This window comes from Phyllostomus hastatus, unplaced genomic scaffold (genome assembly GCF_019186645.2).
Source record: "Phyllostomus hastatus isolate PE091 unplaced genomic scaffold, TTU_PhHast_1.1 phas_contig_283, whole genome shotgun sequence".
In the NCBI taxonomy this organism is placed as follows: domain Eukaryota; kingdom Metazoa; phylum Chordata; class Mammalia; order Chiroptera; family Phyllostomidae; genus Phyllostomus; species Phyllostomus hastatus.
This window is the reverse complement of record NW_025333833.1, coordinates 15,358,289-15,377,646: the sequence shown is the minus strand read 5'-3', so window position 1 is coordinate 15,377,646 and position 19,358 is coordinate 15,358,289. Positions and strand designations below refer to the sequence as shown.

General features: G+C 47.0%; 1 pseudogene; it reads left to right on the top strand.

Annotated features, from left to right (window-relative positions):
• Positions 1–347: 347 nt before the first annotated feature.
• Positions 348–1,181, top strand: LOC123818311 (annotated as a pseudogene).
• The last annotated feature ends 18,177 nt before the right edge of the window (positions 1,182–19,358 follow it).

The following is a 19,358-nucleotide window of genomic DNA, read 5'->3' as shown; positions in this document are numbered from 1 at the left end:
TGAAGGCTGAGACAGGTTAAAAGCTAAGCCTCTTGTGCCAACCAGTTAGCCAGCTTGTGAATGCAAAGGAAATGTTTTGGAAGGAAATTAGAAGTGCTACTTCAGTGAACACTTGGAAAACAGGCTTAGTGCTGATGTGGAGAAAGTTTTAGTGGACTGGATAGAAGATCAAACCAACAACAACATTCTGAAGTCAGCGCCCCGTCCAGAGCAAGGCCCTAATTCTCTACAATTCTGTGGAGACTAAAAGAGGTACGGGAGCTGCAGAAGAAAAGTTTGAGATTTCTCAGAGCTTCTTCCAGACGTGCGGCTTCCCTTCAGCCTGATTCTCTGACTGTCCCCACAGCATGGCCCCCACACACCAGTCTTCGTGCCCACACCAAACGAGGAAACTGAGGCCTCCTGCCCCCAAGCCACAGGAGGAGTCAACCTTTCGGGACTTGCCGAAGGAGGAAAACGAGCAGCGAGAAGCAGTCGAACATGGTGATGCAGCACAAGGTGAAACAGGCAGACTTAGCGAACAAGCCAGCGAGGGGATTCTGAAAGTAGAACAGAAATACAGCAAACTCCGCCAACCATTTCTTCAGAAGAGGTCAGAATTGATCACCAAAATCCCAAATTTTTTTTGGTGACAACATTTGCCAACCATCTGCAAGTAGGGAAAGGGGATGAAGAGATGCTGCGTTATTTGACAGGAGTTGAAGTGACAGAAGTTGAAGATATTAAATCAGGCTGCAGAGTAGGTTTGTATTTTGATGAAAATCCTTACTTCAGAAATAGAGTTCTCTCCAAAGAATTTCATCTGAATGATAGTGGGGATCCATCTTCCAAATCTACTGAAGTCAAATGGAAATCTATAAAGGCTTTGATGAAACATGCAAGCCAAATGCAGAATAAAGCCAGGCAGTGTGAGGAACCAGAGAGCTTCTCCACCTGGTTTACTGACCATTCTGAGGCAGATGCAGATGAGTCAGGGGAAGCCGTCAAGGATGATGTTTGGCCAAGTCCATTATAATAACACTTGGTCCCTGATAAGGGTTAAAGAAGGGGAAGGAGAAGAAGATGATGATGATATTGAAGAAGGGTTGGAAGACATTGATGAAGAAGGGGGTGAGGATGAAGGTGAAGATGATGATGAGGGAGAAGAAGGGGAGGAAGATGAAGAAGAACATGACTACTAGAACACTGATGGATTCCAACCTTCCTTTTCAATTTTCTCCAGTCCCTGGGAGGAAGTTGCAGTCTCTTTTTTTTTCCTCTTGTGCTCAGTGTCTCTGTTTCTGAGGCCTCTTTTCTCTCCTTCACACCACGGTTCTCACCTTATGTGGGGGAGGGAGGCACATTAAGCAGAACACAGTGGGAAACGAATCTCTGCCCCTTTCTGTTCCAAATTCATTTTTGCCCCTTTTTATCTTGACAAAAACTTTATGGAATCAACACCACTGTGCTCTGTGGGAAAAACGAAAAACCCTTGGCTTCCTTAGCTCTCCTGGAAGCTGGAGGGTGCTAGGTCCTCATGTAGCAATACATAGAATTCTAGCTTTTTTCCTCCTTTTTTCTGTATATTGGGCTCAGCGATTACACTGTGTCTTTATGTGAATATGGACAGTTAGTATTTATCAACATGTATCTGTCTACTTTCTCTTGTTTAAAAAAGAAAAAAACTTTTTAAAAAGAGGGTTATGGAAGGTTAGCAAAGGGTGGGCTTGAGTGGTTTGGGTGGGTTAGGTAGGCATTTTGACAACATGGCTTCTCCTTTGGCATGTTTAATCCTGATGTTTAGTGGACAACCTTGCAATTTAAGATGAGAATTTTAAAATAAAATTCTCTCCTTTTGATGACTTGAACCCTGCTACTCAAGGGGAGAATCAGAAAATCCGTAGGATCTTGTTCAGAATTGACATTTCTCTATTATAATTTTGTTCCTGTTCATTTAAAAATTTTCTTTCTGTTTCACTGGAAAGGAAAGATGATGCTCAGTTTTAAACATTAATAGTGTACAAGTTGCTTTGTTACAATAAAACTAAATGTGTACACAAAAAAAGAAACAGAAAAGTTTGAAGCTAGGAGAGGGTAGTTCATGAGCTCTGAGGGAAGAAGCCGTCTCCACAATGCAACAGCGCAAGGTGAAGCAGCAGTGCCGATGCAGAGACTGCAGCAAGTTATCCAGAAGATCCTGCCAAGATAACGGAGGTGGCTGCACTAAACAGATTTTCAATGTTGTCAAAACAGCCTTCCAATGGAAGCAGATGCCACCTAGGACTTTCACAGCTAAAGGGGAGAAGTCAATGCCTGGCTTCAAGCTTCAAAGGACAGGCTGACTCTCTTGTTAGAGGCTAATGCAGTGGGTGACTTTACATTGAAGCCAGTGCTCACTTATCATTCTGAAAATCGTAGGGCCCTTCAAATTATGCTATATCTACTCTGCCTGTGCTCTATAAATGGGATGGGAAAGTGTCGATGACAGCACATCTGTTTACAACATGGTTTGCAGAATATTTAAGACCAGTGTGAGGGATCTGCTCAGAAAATGAGATTTCTTTTAAAAGGTTACTGCTCATTGATGATGCACCTGGTAACGCGAAAGCTCCGATGGAGATGTACAGTGAGGTGAATGTTGTTTTAATGCCTGCCAGTACAACATCCATTCTGCAGCCCATGAATCGAGGAATAATTTTGACTTTCAAGTTTTAGTAAGAAATGTATTTCAGAAGGCCATGGCTGTCGTAGATAGTGATTCATTCCTCTGATGGATCTGGACAAAGTAAGATGAAAACTTTCTGAAAAGCATTTAATAATTTACCATTCTAGATGCCACTGAGAACAGTCATAATTCATGGGAAGAGGTCAAAATATCAATAACAGGAGTTTGGAAGAAGTTGATTCCAACCTTCATGGACGAGACTGAATTTTTAAGGGGTTCAAGACATCAGCGGGGAGAGTAACTGCATGTGAGGTGGACATATCAAGAGAACTAGAATTAGAAGCAGAGCCTGAAGATGTTGAATGAATTGCTGCAGTCTCATGATCAGACTTTAGTGCATGAGAAGTTTCTTCCTCCAGATGAGCAAAGAAAGTGGTTACTTGAGATGGAAAACACTCCTGATGAAGATGCTGTGAAGATTATTGAAAGGACAACAAAGGATTTAGAATATGACATAGACTTAGTTGATAAAGTAAGAGCAGGGTTTGAGAGGACTGACTCCAATTTTGAAAGAAATTCTACTGTAGGTAAAATGTTATCAAACAGTATCACCTGCTACAGAGAAATTGTTCATGAAATGAAGAGTCAGTTGATGCATCAAACTGCACTGTTGTCTTATATTAAGAAATTGCCACTGCCCCCCCAACCTTCAGCAACCATGATCGTGACCAGTCAACAGCCATCAGCATGGAGCCGAGACCCTCTACTAGCAAAATGATTACAATTTGCTGAAGGCTCAGAGACAGAATTTTTTAGCAATACATTTTTTTAAACTAAGGCACACACCTTGTTTCTCGAGGCAATGCTAGTACACATTTAACAGATGACAATATATTGTAAACATAACTTTTAGGTGCACTGGGGAATCAAAAACTTTGCGTGACTTGCTTTGTTTTCGACGTTCATTTTATTGCAGTGGTCTGGAACCAAACCCACATCTCTGAGATGTGCCTGTAATGGAATTTAATTTCTACCCTGATCCTCAGTGCTACAGATGGTGGAAACTTTGTCTTAGTGAATTGAGAGTTAAATTGGTCATTTATCTTTTCTTTCTAGTAGCACGTAGTTTGGGATGTGGAGTGGGAAATGGGCAGAGGTTAGTTATGTGTCATCAGGGCATGAGGAGAGTGTAACCCTCAGTTGTCACCTGGTTACCCTGATTCTGCAGCTCCGTGATGTTTCCTGTGCTCTCCACCCTCCACAACCATTCCGCCTCAGATGCGTGCCGTCCCAGCTGGTCCCTGGTCTACACTCGATCCCTGTCAGTCTCATTTCTCGCATCCCGGCTCTGCATCCACCTGTGTCTCTGCGGCCTCTCTCCGTCCTGAGTCTCTCGCAGTTGCAAGGGAAAGTATCTACATCTATCTAAATTCCGAATCTGTTGTTTAGAACTAGACAGACATTTTGGAGTTGAATGCTAGGAAGAATACTTTTTGTTTGATTTTGATTTTTGATTTTTGCTATAGCAATCCCATTCCAAGTGATCTGAATGCCAAGGTGTATTTCAGGGGCAAGCAGAGGGTGACTAGGTAAACGAAAGCTATTCCAGGTGAAAAATCCATTGGTAAATATTTCATAAACTATTGTGACACATGGGGATAATAAGAGTAGTTAGCTTTTAGGGCTGTTGCGAGAATTCAGTGAGACAGTGTACATAAAGGTACCTGGACTAGAGAGAGGAGTCCCAAAATTTATGCACCATTGTTGTCATTAGCGTGTGCCTGGGGTTGTAGCTCCACCTCGGTCTGTGTCAGCCACTTGCTGGGTTACATATTAACAGTGGTGCTGGAGTGTCAGAGGCAGAGGGAGGGCCAGGGAGTCACGGGTTCACGGCAATAGCTCCATTTTCTTAAAGGCTTCAGTGCAAAGCCTCTGATACAATTTGTTAGCCCACCCAACCCTGCAAATCAGAAATTGGGTTTATATTTGATCAATTTGGCTGTGCCACTGAAGCTTCATATGTCAACAACAGTACCAGCTTATCGTCATAAAGCATTGAGATGCCCGGCCCGCTGCTCCAGCCTCTGGCTCACACCTCCCGTGATCTTGAACTTGCAAGGAATCAGCCCACGCTTCTAGGTGATGTCTCTGGGCCTGAGACTGTCACAGACCGCTCAGGCTTTGGGATCAGTGGCGCCGATAGCTTGAGAGAGAATCCAATTCAGCAGCATTTGAAGCTGGTATTTTGAAAAATCACTTTGTTTTTGATATGTTTGCTTTGAACTTTTCAAAATACCCTCTAACGTGGAAAGTTTTGAATAATTTAAAGCAATGCTGTTTCATGATTTAGAGTAAAGATGAAAAATGGACAGCACCCTGAAGTGGGTGTCAATGCCTTGATTAGTTTGGACAGGTCTCTTTGGTTGTGAGAAGCCAGTATACAGTGACAAAAGGAATACATTCTCTAATTACCTAAGCGAAAGCAATTTGGAATTTTCTGCCTGGCGTCAGGGACTGGACTTGGGAAGACAAGATGGAAGAAGGGGTCAAGAGACCAGGGGAAGAGATGGGAAATGGTAGGGAGCTGGAGTCACTGAGAAGAGCCTTGTGGGAAATAAGGACCAACGACTTTTTCGAATAGTGGTGCCTAACATTAAAATTCAAGTTGATTCCTGTTCTGTGCTGGCCCATCAGCCCCTTACTGCGAGTCTAGGTCTCACATAGGCGTTGCTCTGGGGGATTAAATGAGAAGAAGGGTTGCACTCCATGCTTGGGGCCATCTGGAGCAGACAGGACAGCAGAGAGAAAGAACCTCGGTGGAAGGGATGGTGCAGAGAGCCCGCACCAGCCCTTCAACCAAGCAGGAGGAAGGCAGCAGAGACTAACCCCTTGTGCCTCCCCGAACTCTCTGGGGATCCTGGGGAGGACACCTCATCTCCCTCCGTATGTGGCAAGGGGGCTTGAATGAGCTCACCTGGTTATAAAAGGTGACCCTAGAAGACTGTGTGCACGTTCACAGTATGTCTGAAGCACAGCGTGAATCCTAGAGCTGCAGAAGCTGATGTGCGGGAGCCGGTGAGGGAACCTCACTTTCTGCCCTCCTCTGTGTCCCGTGCAGTCAGCTGTGCTCTGTGTGCTTGAGCACGCTCTATTTTTACCGCTACCCACAACTCTGGGGGAACAGGAAAGTTTGGGGAAAGTTGCCCTCTAGCATACAGTTCACTGATTTCACTCCCAGAATTCCATCTGACTCAGTCACGAGAGATCGCCTTGCCTTGTTTGTAGGGTCCTGGCAGTGCCAGTAGGTGAAGACGTGTCACAGTTAATGTGACCAGGTATCAATAATGGCCCAAACCAAGGAGGGACAGCTGCCGCATGCCTGAGTTACGATATGGTTTTTGTTTCTCGAAGTAGGGTTCTTAAAAGAAAATGAATGAACCTCACTAATCATTATTATCACAGAAATGCTATGAGTGAATCAGGCACTTGTCTTCAGTACAAGGGCTCCTTAGGGAAATACGAGACCTGGGTTTTATACCAATAGCAGATGACCTTGGCAATGCCCTACCCTTGCTTAGCTGTGTCCTCAGTAAAACCAGAGAGGTTATTCTAAATTATCTCTAAGGTTCCTACGAGTTAAGGAAATTATAACAGAAACCCAGGGCTGGATAAACCCTCTAATTCAAAGGTTCCCAAGCCTTCTCTGTTCAGCATGCTGAGTGCTTTGTTGATTTTGTTCCTGGTGCCCCAAGCCCCGCAAAATACGCAAGTTCCACCTAAGTGGTTAGGTCTTAACTTCACAAGTGTTTATGTCCTTATAATTTCCTAGCCATATGAGAAAATAATACAGGTGAATGGAAAGAAAAAGTGACATTTTAATTTCATTCCTACATAACCACACTTATTTTCATGTGTGTGCCTTTTGAGTACAACTTCTTGAATGTTGGAATCAGCCTGGACCCCAGCACTCTCATTTCCTGTTCCACATTGATTTTCACTTGGTAGTTGCTTTTTAAAAATATTTAAAAATTTTTTTATTTAAGTGTCAGGACTCACTTTTTTATCATAGCGACCACTAAAACCTAGCTTTGCAAATATCTGATATCATCAAAACGAACGTAGCACCGTCTCTCTTGAGACTGTGAACAACCCTAACCCGGTAGTTGGTGTAGTGTCTGACACGACGCGATTAAAAACATCCCGCAGCACCTCGTGAGTTCGCGGCGTTGCTCCGCGATGCCCAGGTGCCGGGTTTAGGAATCCGGGCTGTAATCGGTGCACAAGATCTCTCTCCCATTTTCAATGGAACTGTATTCACCTTCCTGTTGCAGACATTTTTGGAATCCACGGGCGACCACACCACCAGATGGTTTTCTGAAAACTCAACACCATGTTTCTGCTGAATTCCGCCCTGCACTCCGGTCCCCCTTTGGGCTCCCTCTGCCAGCGCTAAGGCTGAACTGAAACCTGGGGCTGGGGGTGGAGAGATGGTGGGGCTTGTCCCTTCAGAAAACTTGGAGAAGTCCCTCCTGCCTCCTGAGCCCATCAGTTCACAGCCCCCTCCCCGCCCCTTTCCCTTTGTGTTTAGTTTGACCTTGGTCACTGATGACAAGGCTTCTTTTCCTGCCAAACCAATCAATAAGCTAAACAGACAGAAGATGAGTATTTAGAATATGGGAAGCCAAACTCAAACACAGATAGGTTATCAGTCTAGCCCAGAGCAGACTTCTGAGCAAATATTTCATTAACAAATTTTTCATGGCAACTTGCATGTTAAAAAAAAGAGAGAGAGAGGAGAGGGAGAAAGAGAAAACCATGGTGGGGGGGGGGGTGTGCGGGTATGAAGAGAAAGGCTGGCTGAATTCTTGGAGCTGAGCTGCCTGGGAGAGGGTGTTTTGGGAGTGCTGGGCAGAGAGTGGGGAGAAGGGTGGGATGGCAGAGAGAAGCCCCCAGGAAGGGGCTCCCCGTCCCCTTAAAACCTTTCCACTTGAGACCTCCCTCTCCTTGCAAGGCTGAATGGTGTAATTTCTTCCAGCCATCTGCACGGGGTTGGAGCTGGTTAAGTCTCCCTGATATAAACCCCAGCTGGGGCGTAAACAGCTGGTTGGGGAGTCCTGAACTGGTCACCCAGGGAGGGGCCTGGGGGGTGGGGAGAGGAGATATGATCCCTAGCGAGTCCCATGGGGGAACTGGGTAAACCCAAGGGGGCACTAAATGCAGCAGTGATGACAAGAGCAACTGTTTGCTGGCTCCTGCCCCGTCTCACGCACACCCACGCAGGCTCTCCAGCATCCATCGCTGGGTCCTCACAGCCAGGCCCAAGGCTGTGGGAGACACCGGTACATGTGCCCATCCGTGTCTATTCCGATTGCTCAATGTTTTGAATATCATGCCCTGTTCACAACAACCCTAAAAGTAAAGTGTTTTTGTTTTAATTTATAGATGAGGAGCCTAAGATTCAGAGAGGTTAAGCGACTTGTTCAAGTATGCACAGCTGGTAAACTACAGGGACAGAACTGGGAACCAGGCCTGTCTGATACCAAAGACAAAGCAATTTTTGGCTCCTTTCCACTGCTTCTGTGATGGCTCGAAGAATGCTCTGTAAAGGGAAGGTCTGCAAAATGTGAAACTACTACTATTTGGTTTGTAGACTCAAGGGTGGAGGGAAGGAAAGAATGCATAGCGTGAATTTACAGTTGCTCGTGTGCTTTGCCCCTTCCCAGCCCTGCCTCCTAGAAATCTCTTCCATCTTCATCTGCACCCACACGTGTCCCTCCAGGCCTTGGCTGACAGTCACTGCACAGGGGAGCTCCCCACTCGCCCTGCACGATTTGTTCTTATTGCTTTCTGTTTTTCCTCTAGACCACTCATGTCAATGCTAACTACCCATCTTTGTGTGCATTTTACTGACAAATATCTGTCTCCCATATAGACTGGGTTAATCATGATGAAGATGCTGCTGATGATGAGAGCTGACCTCCATTCAGTGCTTGCCACAAGGCTGGCACCATCTCCAGGGTCTTATGTAGGTTAACTCATTTACTCTTGTCGAGGATCCTGTGAAATAGTAACCATTAGCGTTCCCATTGTACAGAAGAAGGAACTGAGGTGCACAGAGGTAAGGGAACGTGCCTGATGCTCCTCAGTGAGTGAGGGAGTGCCAGGGCAGGATGTGACCTCTGGTGGTCTTTGGTTCCAGCATCTGTGTTCTTCATCGTGGTGATGTGGCCACAAATTCCTCCCATCTCAGTATGGACACTCCTTCGAGGTGGAACCTGCTTCTCCGCCTGTTGAATCTGCGATGCTCGTGTGATTTGCTTTGACCAGCAAACTGCCATAAAAGTGGTGCTCGGTGACTTCCCAGCCTAGGCCTTAAAAGGCTCTGTAGTTTCTGCTGCAAAACAGTCCTGTTGGAATGTTGCCCTGGAGCCACCACATGTGGAAGCTGGTCTGGCCTATACCTGCCTGCGAGGCAGGACAGCCGAAGCACCCCAGCCGGCAGCCTGCGCCACCTGCCGGACACGGATGTGTTGCCGGAGCAAGGCCATCTTGGACCTTGCAGCCCAGCCAGCCTTCCAGCTTAATGTGCACCCATGACTGAGCCAGGCAACATCAGCCGGGAACCAGCCAGCCAACCCACAGAATCCTGAAAATTAATAAGTCATGGTTGCTCCAAGCCACTAGGGTTTAAGTTTCATTGCATGGCAAAGGCTAACTTGGCAAGAACTGTCCTGTTCAAGGTATATCCCTAGTACCCAGTGAGATGTCTGGACAATAGCACTTTGACAGTAAAAATGTGTTGACTGAGTGAGCAAATGGAGGTGGGATTGAACTGGGGAGACCCCTGGAAGATGCTGGGCAATTCTACCATACATTATGGGATCCATTATGGGAATTCCAGAACAGGTGACAATTTAATAATGCCGGCACCCTTAACTTTCTGTGGTTGCTCTCAAGTTCTTATGGGCCTAATTTCAGGATATTAAAAAGTCATTTGTGAACATTTAAATTTTTTTTCCTTTGTGTCCTCTTCTTTTTTTAGGTTCTTCAACCATTATCTCGATGTAAGTTCACATTAATTTATATGATTTTTTTGGGTCAGCGTCTATCTCCCCTCTGGAAGGTGAATTCAGAAAGGGCAGGGACCCCGTCTGATTTTGCTCATGGTGACAGCCCTTGTTCTGGCTCAGACGAGGGGCTCAAGATACACTGCTGAATGCACCGAATGTAAGATGTGAATTTATATATTTTAATTTCCAGTTTCCTTAGGCCGGTACAAAGCTCTGATCTGCATTTTGCGAGTTTTCCTATTGCAATTCGGAGTTGTAGAGTGCTAGAGGTGGTAGGGAGCTCTTTTGCAGGAAAGTGGAGTTTGGAGGATGGCGGGCTGCCCAGTACCACACTGCTAGTCCGCAGCAGAGCCAGGACCTGAGCTCACGCCTTCCTCACCCACTGCCTTTGTATTTTTCCAATGGGTAGACTCCAAAGCCCCCATTATAGAGATGGGCAAACTGGGGCAGGGCCGGCACCAGATCACAGACGACTCATCCCGCAGCTGAAGGCTGTCCTCACGAGGCCGTGCTGGCTCCAGGGCTAAGCTTCTGACAGCTCCAAGCACTTTTTTCTCTTTCATGTTGCTCTCAAATACATTTCTATCCTTGTCAGACCATCCCCCTTGTTCCCATTTAACCTGAGAAAGTTAAACCCACGTTTGATCATCGTGTGAAAATCTGTAGCAAAGCGCTTCCTTCGAGGCAGATGTTTGGAAATACTGAGCTGCGGGCGCTCAACTTGTCAAGTAACTTTTCAGATGATGAAAAAAGGGGAAATGTAGGTCAGAAAGCAATAAAGTATATTCACATCCGATACATGCTTCTGGTTAAGGAGCTGATTTTGAATCTCTACCTTTTACTAAAATGAAACAAAAATCCAAATCCAACCCAAAGCATTACAGCTTTAAGTACTGAAAGTATTTATTATTTCTAGTCAAGTAATCCAAAAGCATAATCTCAAGGACATCTACGCTCCAGGAATGTCTCGAACACCATGGATTTAACATGATTCTTTATCCGGATGTTTGTAGAAAACACTGGATAGCGTGAGGGGAATTAAAGACTCATTTTTAATATGTGAGACGAGTCATATTTCTAATAACCATGGCCTTAACATGGGTCCTCCGTCTCTGCTGCCTCTCTGATCGTCCTCATTATTGTCTCTTTAAGTAGCAACTCTGTTCTTGCAAATTATCAGACTTTACATTTCCCAACATTCATATTTAGATGTTGGAAGGACAAGGTCATTGAGGTGGTTTGACAACAGCATTGATATTTACATCCACTTCATTTGCAGGGACACTTGCTACCCACTGAGGAGTTACAACCAAATCTTACAAAAGATCATTTTTTGTGGGGCAGTGTCTCCAACACATTGTCCCCATCTCCAGCCTTGGAGATGGTGTTATGTTTACAAGTGTCCCTTCAATAAAGATGTGTCACACCAGAGACCTACACAGTTGCTGTGTCCCTCCTGCATCCAGACATCCGTTAAGTTATCTGGGACTCTTGAGCATCTTCTTATGGGCAGGCATCTCCCTCCTCTGCTATCCCCTTACCTGGAGACAGGATGCTCTGGAACCATGCTATATTTTGTGAGTGGATTGAGTTTGGCTGCTGGAGAAGGAATGATTCAGGTTATAGTGGCAAAGACAAATGGAAAATTAGGTCACCTCATGGTTACAAGTCGTATATCTATAATGGACACTACCAGGTCTCAGAGATCATACACATTCTTCAGTTGGGAACCCAAAAGGGACCTCCTGGGAAACATCCTTTAAATGGTTTGTTGCACTCAGAATAAAAAAAATGCATGACTATATGTAGGGGAACTCAAGTTTTTATATAAAATAATACAGCTGGGTCAAAATCTAAGGTCTGAGCTCTCACACCAGTCCCCAGGACTGGTCTGTGTTTCTGGGGGGCGCCGGCCTCCGTGTGTGTATTTAGGGAAACACGAGAGTCCTCCCCAGCCTCTCACCCTCCCGCTTGGTTGACTGTTTTGATGTCAGAAGTCAGTCTTTGATTTTAAGATTTGGAGACTTCCAAAACACACAAATACTTCTTATGGCACTTAACATTCCTATGGCGCCAACTTCCTGCAGGGTATTCTAATACTTTTTGAGTATCAACGTCCTTAATCCTCTCGGGGACCGCCTGACGTGGGAGCAGGTGAGCCCATTTTGCAGATGAGGGGCGGATGCACAGAGGGGCCAGGTGACTCGCCAGAGGCTCCCAGAGACCTGTGTGAGGTCAGGAAGTCTGCCCCCGGGCCGGCCCTGCACCAACCACACCCAAGGGACCTCCGGAGCCTTCCTGCTGCTCACGGAGAGGTGGGGAGTGTGAAGGAGGGTGCGTACAGAACACCAGAGCTGCGGTGGGAATGAAGTGGGGTGCGGAGGCCTGAAAGAGGGCGACAAGAACAAAGGGGAGGATGTGAATAATGAGGAGAAAGTCTGCTCATGTCCTAATTATGGCAGCAGCTCAGAGAAAAGCATCCCAATGGATACCCTTGGGATTGCAGATGGACCCCTTAATTATAGAGTCTGATCCCTCATGTCACAGATGAGGGAAACTGAGGCTGAGAGGGCAGACAGAAGGCAAGGGAAAGAAGGGTGCCGAGACTCCTCGGCTAGTTAACACCAAAGCTGCAACGGGGGCTCCGATGATGCTCTGATTCCAGGGCCCCCTCCTCGGAAAGCAGCCTGGTGGGCTCCGAATCACTGAGGGGGCTAGAGCAGAGCACAGGTGGCAAACGCAAGGGCCACGGGCTGAATCCGGCCCTCCACCTCGTTTTAACCGGCCCAGCACCTTGTTTCTACCGGGCAGCAGTGCCGAGCTCTCGCTTCACTGTTAAGGAGCAGTTACATGTACACAGCCCTAAAATGACATTTGGCCCTTTGAAGGCAACCGTGAGGCTGATGTGGCCCCGGTGAAAATGAGTGTGACACCCCTGCGCTAGAGGACGCTCAGCAGCAAGGAGCTGTGGTTGGACAACAGGTGGAAGGGGATTTTCGTCCTGGTGTTTACATGGGTTATTTTCTTATGGGCACATTTTTCTGGAAAGAGAGGAGCCCCTTCTTCCCTAGCTCATGTTAATTTTGGGGAGCGGGCAATGCAGCCGAGGCTAGAAGCAGGGTTCATTGTCACTCTCCTCTTTCCGAAAGACATGCGCATTGCTAAAGAGCAGCCCAGGCCAAACCATATGGGCTGAAGTGAGAGAAGAAACAAAGAACATGGTTGGAAATGAAAAGAACTCAAATATAAATGAGAATAAACCCAGGGGTCATCTTGCATGGAGTCTTGGTATAAGGGAACCCACAATGTGGATGAACAAGTGAAAAAGAAGTAATCAAAAATAAGAAAGAGGCACACGTGAAGCGTTAAGCACCAGGTGCAGTGGCAGCCAGGGGAGGATTACCGACCGGAGTCCAGGGAGTGTGGGAAAAAAGATAAGAAAGGCAAGGTAGAGAATGAAAAAGAGATTGCACTGAAGGTTAAGTGAAATCACAGGAAAATTTTCCAAGTGCTTAAGGAACACAGCAGTCACTGAAGGAGACAGTTGGATGACTAAGACCTGGGGAAGAATGATTTATTGAAGAAAGAGCTAAAAGTGGCTGAAATACATCAAGTCAATATTTTGGCCTTGGAACTCTCAGCGGGGAGGGTGGGCAAATGTTAGAAACTTACGTAACATTTTCTAAGGCAAACCAAAGAAATATCGAAGGATAATAGCAAGAACATGCCACTCGGAGAGATTCAGAAATTAAGACTGGGAAGCAGAAAAAAACCATCAGAGACTTCACGCCAAGGCAGCACATATGCAAACACACTCAAGTAATAAATAACAGGAACTTAGGTAGTGAGCATGTGAAGAACTGAAGTTCTGGGGTGTGGCAAAGTCCTACGAGGAAATGATCGGTGGGGCCTCTGGGCTGTGTTAGGTGTTTTCCTCTGTTTCTCTTCCTTCCCCTTCCTATGTTCCTTCTACAATGTACGTGGAAAATCTGCTCGATGCTAGGCATTGTGCTGTATTTTGGGAAGCGCCTAGGTGAGTAGGAAACTGGCCATGTCTCTGCCACAGCGCAGTTCCCTTTGGGCAGAGCGGACGTGCTCCGTAAAGGGTTGTGCGGCGCAGCCACACGCTGCAGAGCTGTGAAGGGCTGAGTGGTGTAGAAGACACTGGGGAGGTCACCTTAGACTGGGACCACCAAATGCCACCTTTGTGGAGGAGATGGAGAACAGTCAAGCTTGTCAGAATAGTAGACAATCATCCCAGAGTTTTTGGGCTTTATTTTGTTTTTGTATAATTTTAAAAGGGTTCCCATAAAGTCTGGCACCAGTGGTGTGGGATTTTTAGAGCGAGATATATTCTGGGAGCCCCTATATGGCATTGTTTCTCCGGAAGAAATCAGTTATCATCAGGTACAACTATATTATTAGTGAACATTGCTACAATCTTTAAAATCAAACAGAGTTTAAATGCTTGGGGGATGGATCTGCTTGCGGATGAGGCTGGGGAGCTGTGTTGCGGATCCCGGCCTCTAGGACAGGGGTGTTTGGCCCACGGGGTGAGGGTGTGGGGGCCGACCTGGCACGCCTGTCTCGGGGGGGCCCACCCCCTCACACAGTGAGGGGTGCCTGTGGGAGCTGAAGGGCCCTGAGGTGTCTGAGGTAGGAACAAGTGTGGTCACAAGGACAAGAAGACTAAGTGTTCCACCAGGAGAGGCAGGCAGTCTGGGTACACCGTTCAGAGTAGTGATGAACAAGGTGACGAGGCTGGGGACAAGGAATGCAGAGGTAAACAGACCCTCCACAGTCACAGGCAGCAGACTTGAGAGGAAGAATCTGAGTGCAGAGACAGGTAAAATTTTAGTGTCTTCAGCACCAGGATCTGGAGCAATAAAGGAAATCAAACGTTACTCTGGATTACATACATAGAAGGGCTGAAAAAGTCAAAGGGAAGCAGCTCAGAGTCATAGAAACGAATGGCGAGGGGTGCCTGGTCACGGAAGCTACGGGAAACGTCTGAGAAGACTTCCTCATTCCCCGTCGCTCCCCTCATCACTTCTGTTCACTAAATGTGACCTCAACCGTGATTCTCTAGGTTGTTTCCAGCCCTGCATCGGAGAACAAACATGTGTTAGTAATAGTTGCTTATTCCCTGATATTCTTATAAAGAGGCAGGACGTGGGGGAGAGTGGGATCAAGGAAATTTCGATTGTTTGAATCCTCCTCCAACCTTTGTGATTCTGGGAGCTAAGCAACCCCTTCCTTTAGAACGCTGTCCGATAATATAAACTATAGATTCAAGAAACCAGTTATTGCTTTTTTCTCCTTAGACTGTCTCCTGGGACTTCTGGGTGCCAAAGAACCATTTCTTAGAAAGAGATTAGTTATCATCGGGTACAACTAGATTATTAATGAATGCTGCTACAATCTTTACATTCGAGTAGAAACTAGTGAGTCCACTGATTTAGAAATCCCTCTTCTAGTCAGGGTTTCTGACTGCTCACTGGCATAAATGTTCAAGTTTAGATTTAGTACAATGAAGCTCTCTTAACCTTTATTCTCAAAACAATAATTATATGTGAATATGCTAGAGGTGCATATGGGCCTGGAGATGCATATTTTTCACAACATAAACTCAGAAATCAACACCTTTGGGTACATTTGGCTCAATTAAGTTTCAAAAAAAAAACACCCACCAGAAAGATAAAGAAAATGCTAGGGAAAAGGGAAGTCGTTTGTTTAACTTCAGGCAAACTGTCCCACCACCCCTTGTCTGCACCTGATCATACATCCACCAATAAAGCATTTCACTTACTTCTTTAAGGTCAGGTTGCAAAGCAGTCAATTCGAGTGTGGGTGTCAGGGACAATTTCACCTGGGAAATTCACTTGACCCCTTCAGCAGGTGTGTGTCTTGGCTCGGAGAACACGCTGTCTCAGGTGTGGTGGCCTCGTGTGTTCTCTGGGACATTCGGGGTCACTGGTTCCATGTTAGCCCTGGGCACATTAGCCTGGGTACCGGAGCCCCTCAAGGCTGCTTGCTCTCTCCCTCTCTCTCTCCCTCCCTCTTTCTCTCCCTCCCTCTCTCTCTCTCTCTGTCTCTCTCTCTCCAGGAGGTGAGTTTATTTTGAAATGGTTGGATGTGAGAGGGGACAGGTTAAGATAATTCTTGTAAGTAGGGTGACAGGGGGGAGGAGTGGGAAGGGATTGAAATTTAAATGTGAGCAGTGTCTCCAGGGCATGTGAAGAATGGGGAGTTCCACCCTCAGCAGCCCCAGGGGATCTGGATGCCAGCGAGCTCAGCCTGGACCCTCCCCACCCACCCCGAGTTTCTCTGAACACGTCTGGAATGCAAAGGGGATGACACCAACGTGCTTCAGTCCCAAGTGAAGCCCCGGGCTTTTCATTTAGAAAAATAAGATCCTTTTAGAAAAAATAAAAGCGCTTATGGCTCACTGGCCCAGTTTAATCTATCACATGCTGACTGACTGCCTACTGTGTGCGAAGCTAACTGGCAAAGGTTGTGGAAGATTCTAGGCGGCTTGTTTTAAGGCACTTGGGAAGCCACACATGCATAAATAACTCGGACGTGCAGAAGTCTGGGATAGTGAATATGACGGAGAACGGAGAGAAACTATCGTGTCCTTGGACAGTGGACGGTTTATCCCCTTGTTCTCTTCATTCTGTGGCACCCCGATCTTACAGCGGGGCTGCGTCCCTGCACAGGGAAACCCACACCCTTCTCCTCCCTGAATGCAGCAGCAGGGCAATGCAATGACGCAACTGGTTTTATTTGAGGGTCCAGAAAAATCCTTCTCATTGATTCCGGTCACGTGGCCTTTTTGCCCAGTGTGTAAATGCTCAGTCTGAGTCCTGCAACAACTTCGGAGATGACCCTGCCTTTACAGCCTCGCCCAGGGCAGGGGGCTCTCTGCTCTGCATTTTGAGCCTTCAGGGCAGATGCTTTCAGGGCCTTCTCTTGCTGTCTCTTCCAGTCTGGAGCGATGTTCGTCTTCAGAAAATTCGCTGTGCGTGGCTGATGCCCCTCCCAGAGCTTAGGCCATCGCCTCCTTTTCACCTTAGTGAATGGGGAATCCTTTCCCAGACCCCCAACCTTTTTGAAACTACAAACAAGTCCATAACCAGAGCACTGACCTGATTGCTGGCGCTGAACTGGGTGAGCCTGAGCCACGTCGTGGTGGGGAACCAGCGCCCATGTCAGAGGAGGCCAACGTGACAGCAGGATCTCAGATGGAGGGAAATTAAAAGCTACAGCCGGGCCATGGGCTGGGGCAATCTGGAAGGCGGCGAGCCGGAACGGCCTGGGCGAGCCTCCTCGTCATGCCTTCACTGGCCCTTTGCAGAGTGTGAGCCAGACCTTACAGAGACGCGCTGACCTCACCTTTCAGGGGGCGCGCCACCAGCCATGATAACGAACCCCGCGGGGACCGCTCTGCGGTGATGCAGTGATGCTCGGCGAAGGTCAGTCTGCGTCTGGAAGTGTGAGACGGAGGAGGAGTGGGGGAAAGGCGCTTTTCTTCCATTGCAGAGCGTGTGATAACTCAAGTGCACCACTGAGTCCTGTTTAGGAGGGAAAAAAATCCCCTTTAACGGAACAAGAAGAATTTATAAAGAACATCAGACCAGCTATTTTCCATAAACGATGCTTGTAAGGATGGGGGGAGGGGCAGAGGGGAGGAGCTGCAGGGAAATAGCTCCCTCTCCGATGCGGAAGAGGTCCCCTTAGATATTTAACCTTGTGATTTGTCCTCCTTTATGACGCACGCACTTGCTTAAATGAGGGGAAGCTTTTGCCTCGCCAGGTAGAAGAATCACAAATTCTAAATTAGTAGCGATTGAATTCATCAGTTAGCACTGTTTTCATGTTAAGTTTCTGACTAGCTATAATCAGAAAACTCCTGTAATACAGCTCCTGCGGAACTCACCTTCCTGGGGCTGAAGCTGGACTGAAATTTGGAAGGAAGCGTTTACAAATCCATTGCTGGTATGTGGATAAACTCAGGGAAAACACTCTTTCCTTTTCACTCTTCATTCTCCTCCCTCCCTTCTCAACACATGAAATAAACCCAGTGTTTCACTTCAGTATTTCTGACACAGCTCCTCCACCCCCCGCCCCCCGCCCCCAGCATTCAGGCCAGGTACCTGAGAGCCGTCTTCTGTTATGTACCCCTTACCCTCCTCACACCTGCACAAATGCCCCTGTATATTCCTGGGAAATGTGTCTTATCCGTCCCTCCTGTAGGCTCTCTGACCGGGGGTCGAACCCGCACCCCCCTGGTGTACGAGACAACGCTCCAACCAACTGAGCCACCTGGGCAGAGCTCCCTCCATTCTCTTGAAGCCTCTATTACCACTCATCTGGTCCATTGTAGCAGCTTCCTGGTATCTCCTCGCCCTCTGTTTCTGTTCCCTCGAATCCATTCTGTTCACTATCAATGAATGAGCTTTTCTAACACGTGACTATGATCAGATCGCTTCTGCTTCTAAAAGTTCAGTGGCTCCAGATCACCTACCAAATACAGTACAAAACTCTCGGGCTGGGCCCTCATGTCTGGTCTGCCTGCTGCTCCCTTTAAGTGCCCTTGACGCCGACCAAACTGGTCTGCTCCCCAACTCACTTCAAGCTCACTTCACTTTCTTACTAATGACCTGCCTCAGTTTTGCCTCCCAGACTCTCCCCCGTAAATCCAATCCACTTTCATTCATTCATTTAGTCGTTTATTCAAGCATGTTCATTGAGCAAATTTTCACTGAATACCCACCAATTGTTGGCCAGAGCCTCCGAGAAGCATTCCCTGATTTCCCTAACTGGAAATAGCCTGTTAGATACCAGGGGAGCCTTGGCAATATCTTAGTGCTTCATACCACTCTGAGATTTCTCCTAGGCTGTGAGACACAGGTCCTGGCTCTGCTACCTGCATTGTCTAAACCTTGGTTCCCCCTTCTGGGAACAAATTGTTCCTTTCTGGTGGGACATGGTAGGGATTACATGTGATAATGCATGCAGGGTGCTTAGTATAATGTCAGTGCCCTTGGGGTGAGCTGTTATTGTTCTTACTATGATTTATTACATTGTTATACTCCATTCTTCTTGAGACAAAGACTGTGACTTATGACCTCTGTCCTCTCTAGAATCTTCTTTCAGACAGTGTTTCCCTTAATCATTAAATCAGGTTCATTTGGTTGCAAGATGCAGAGACCCCTGTTGAGTCACCTCAAAACAAGCAGGTTGGTCCCGAGTTAATGGGCTGAGCGGGAGGGTTCATTGGAGTCCTGGGGCAGCCCTCCCTCTCGCCCTGTGTCAGTTTCTCTCCCGGCATCTGTTCTGTTCTCTCTGTCCTACTAATGGCTTCTGTGGCTGATGCAGAATCAGGACCCCCTACCTAATTTGCTAGGTTCATGGCAAAATGAATTGAGGGGGGTCCCTTGTAGAGAGGCGGGAAAAGAGTGCTGTAAGCTGTGTACTTCCGAGGCCTCTTCTCTCTCTGCCTCTCTGTGTCCACTGGTGTGGTGTTTACATTGGCTGGCTAACATCATCCTTCTTTGGGCATGGAGATACTTGCTGGGTGGTACAGACCCTCACTGATGCCTAGGCGCCCAGTCTGTGACTTGGTACCCACGGCTGGGTCC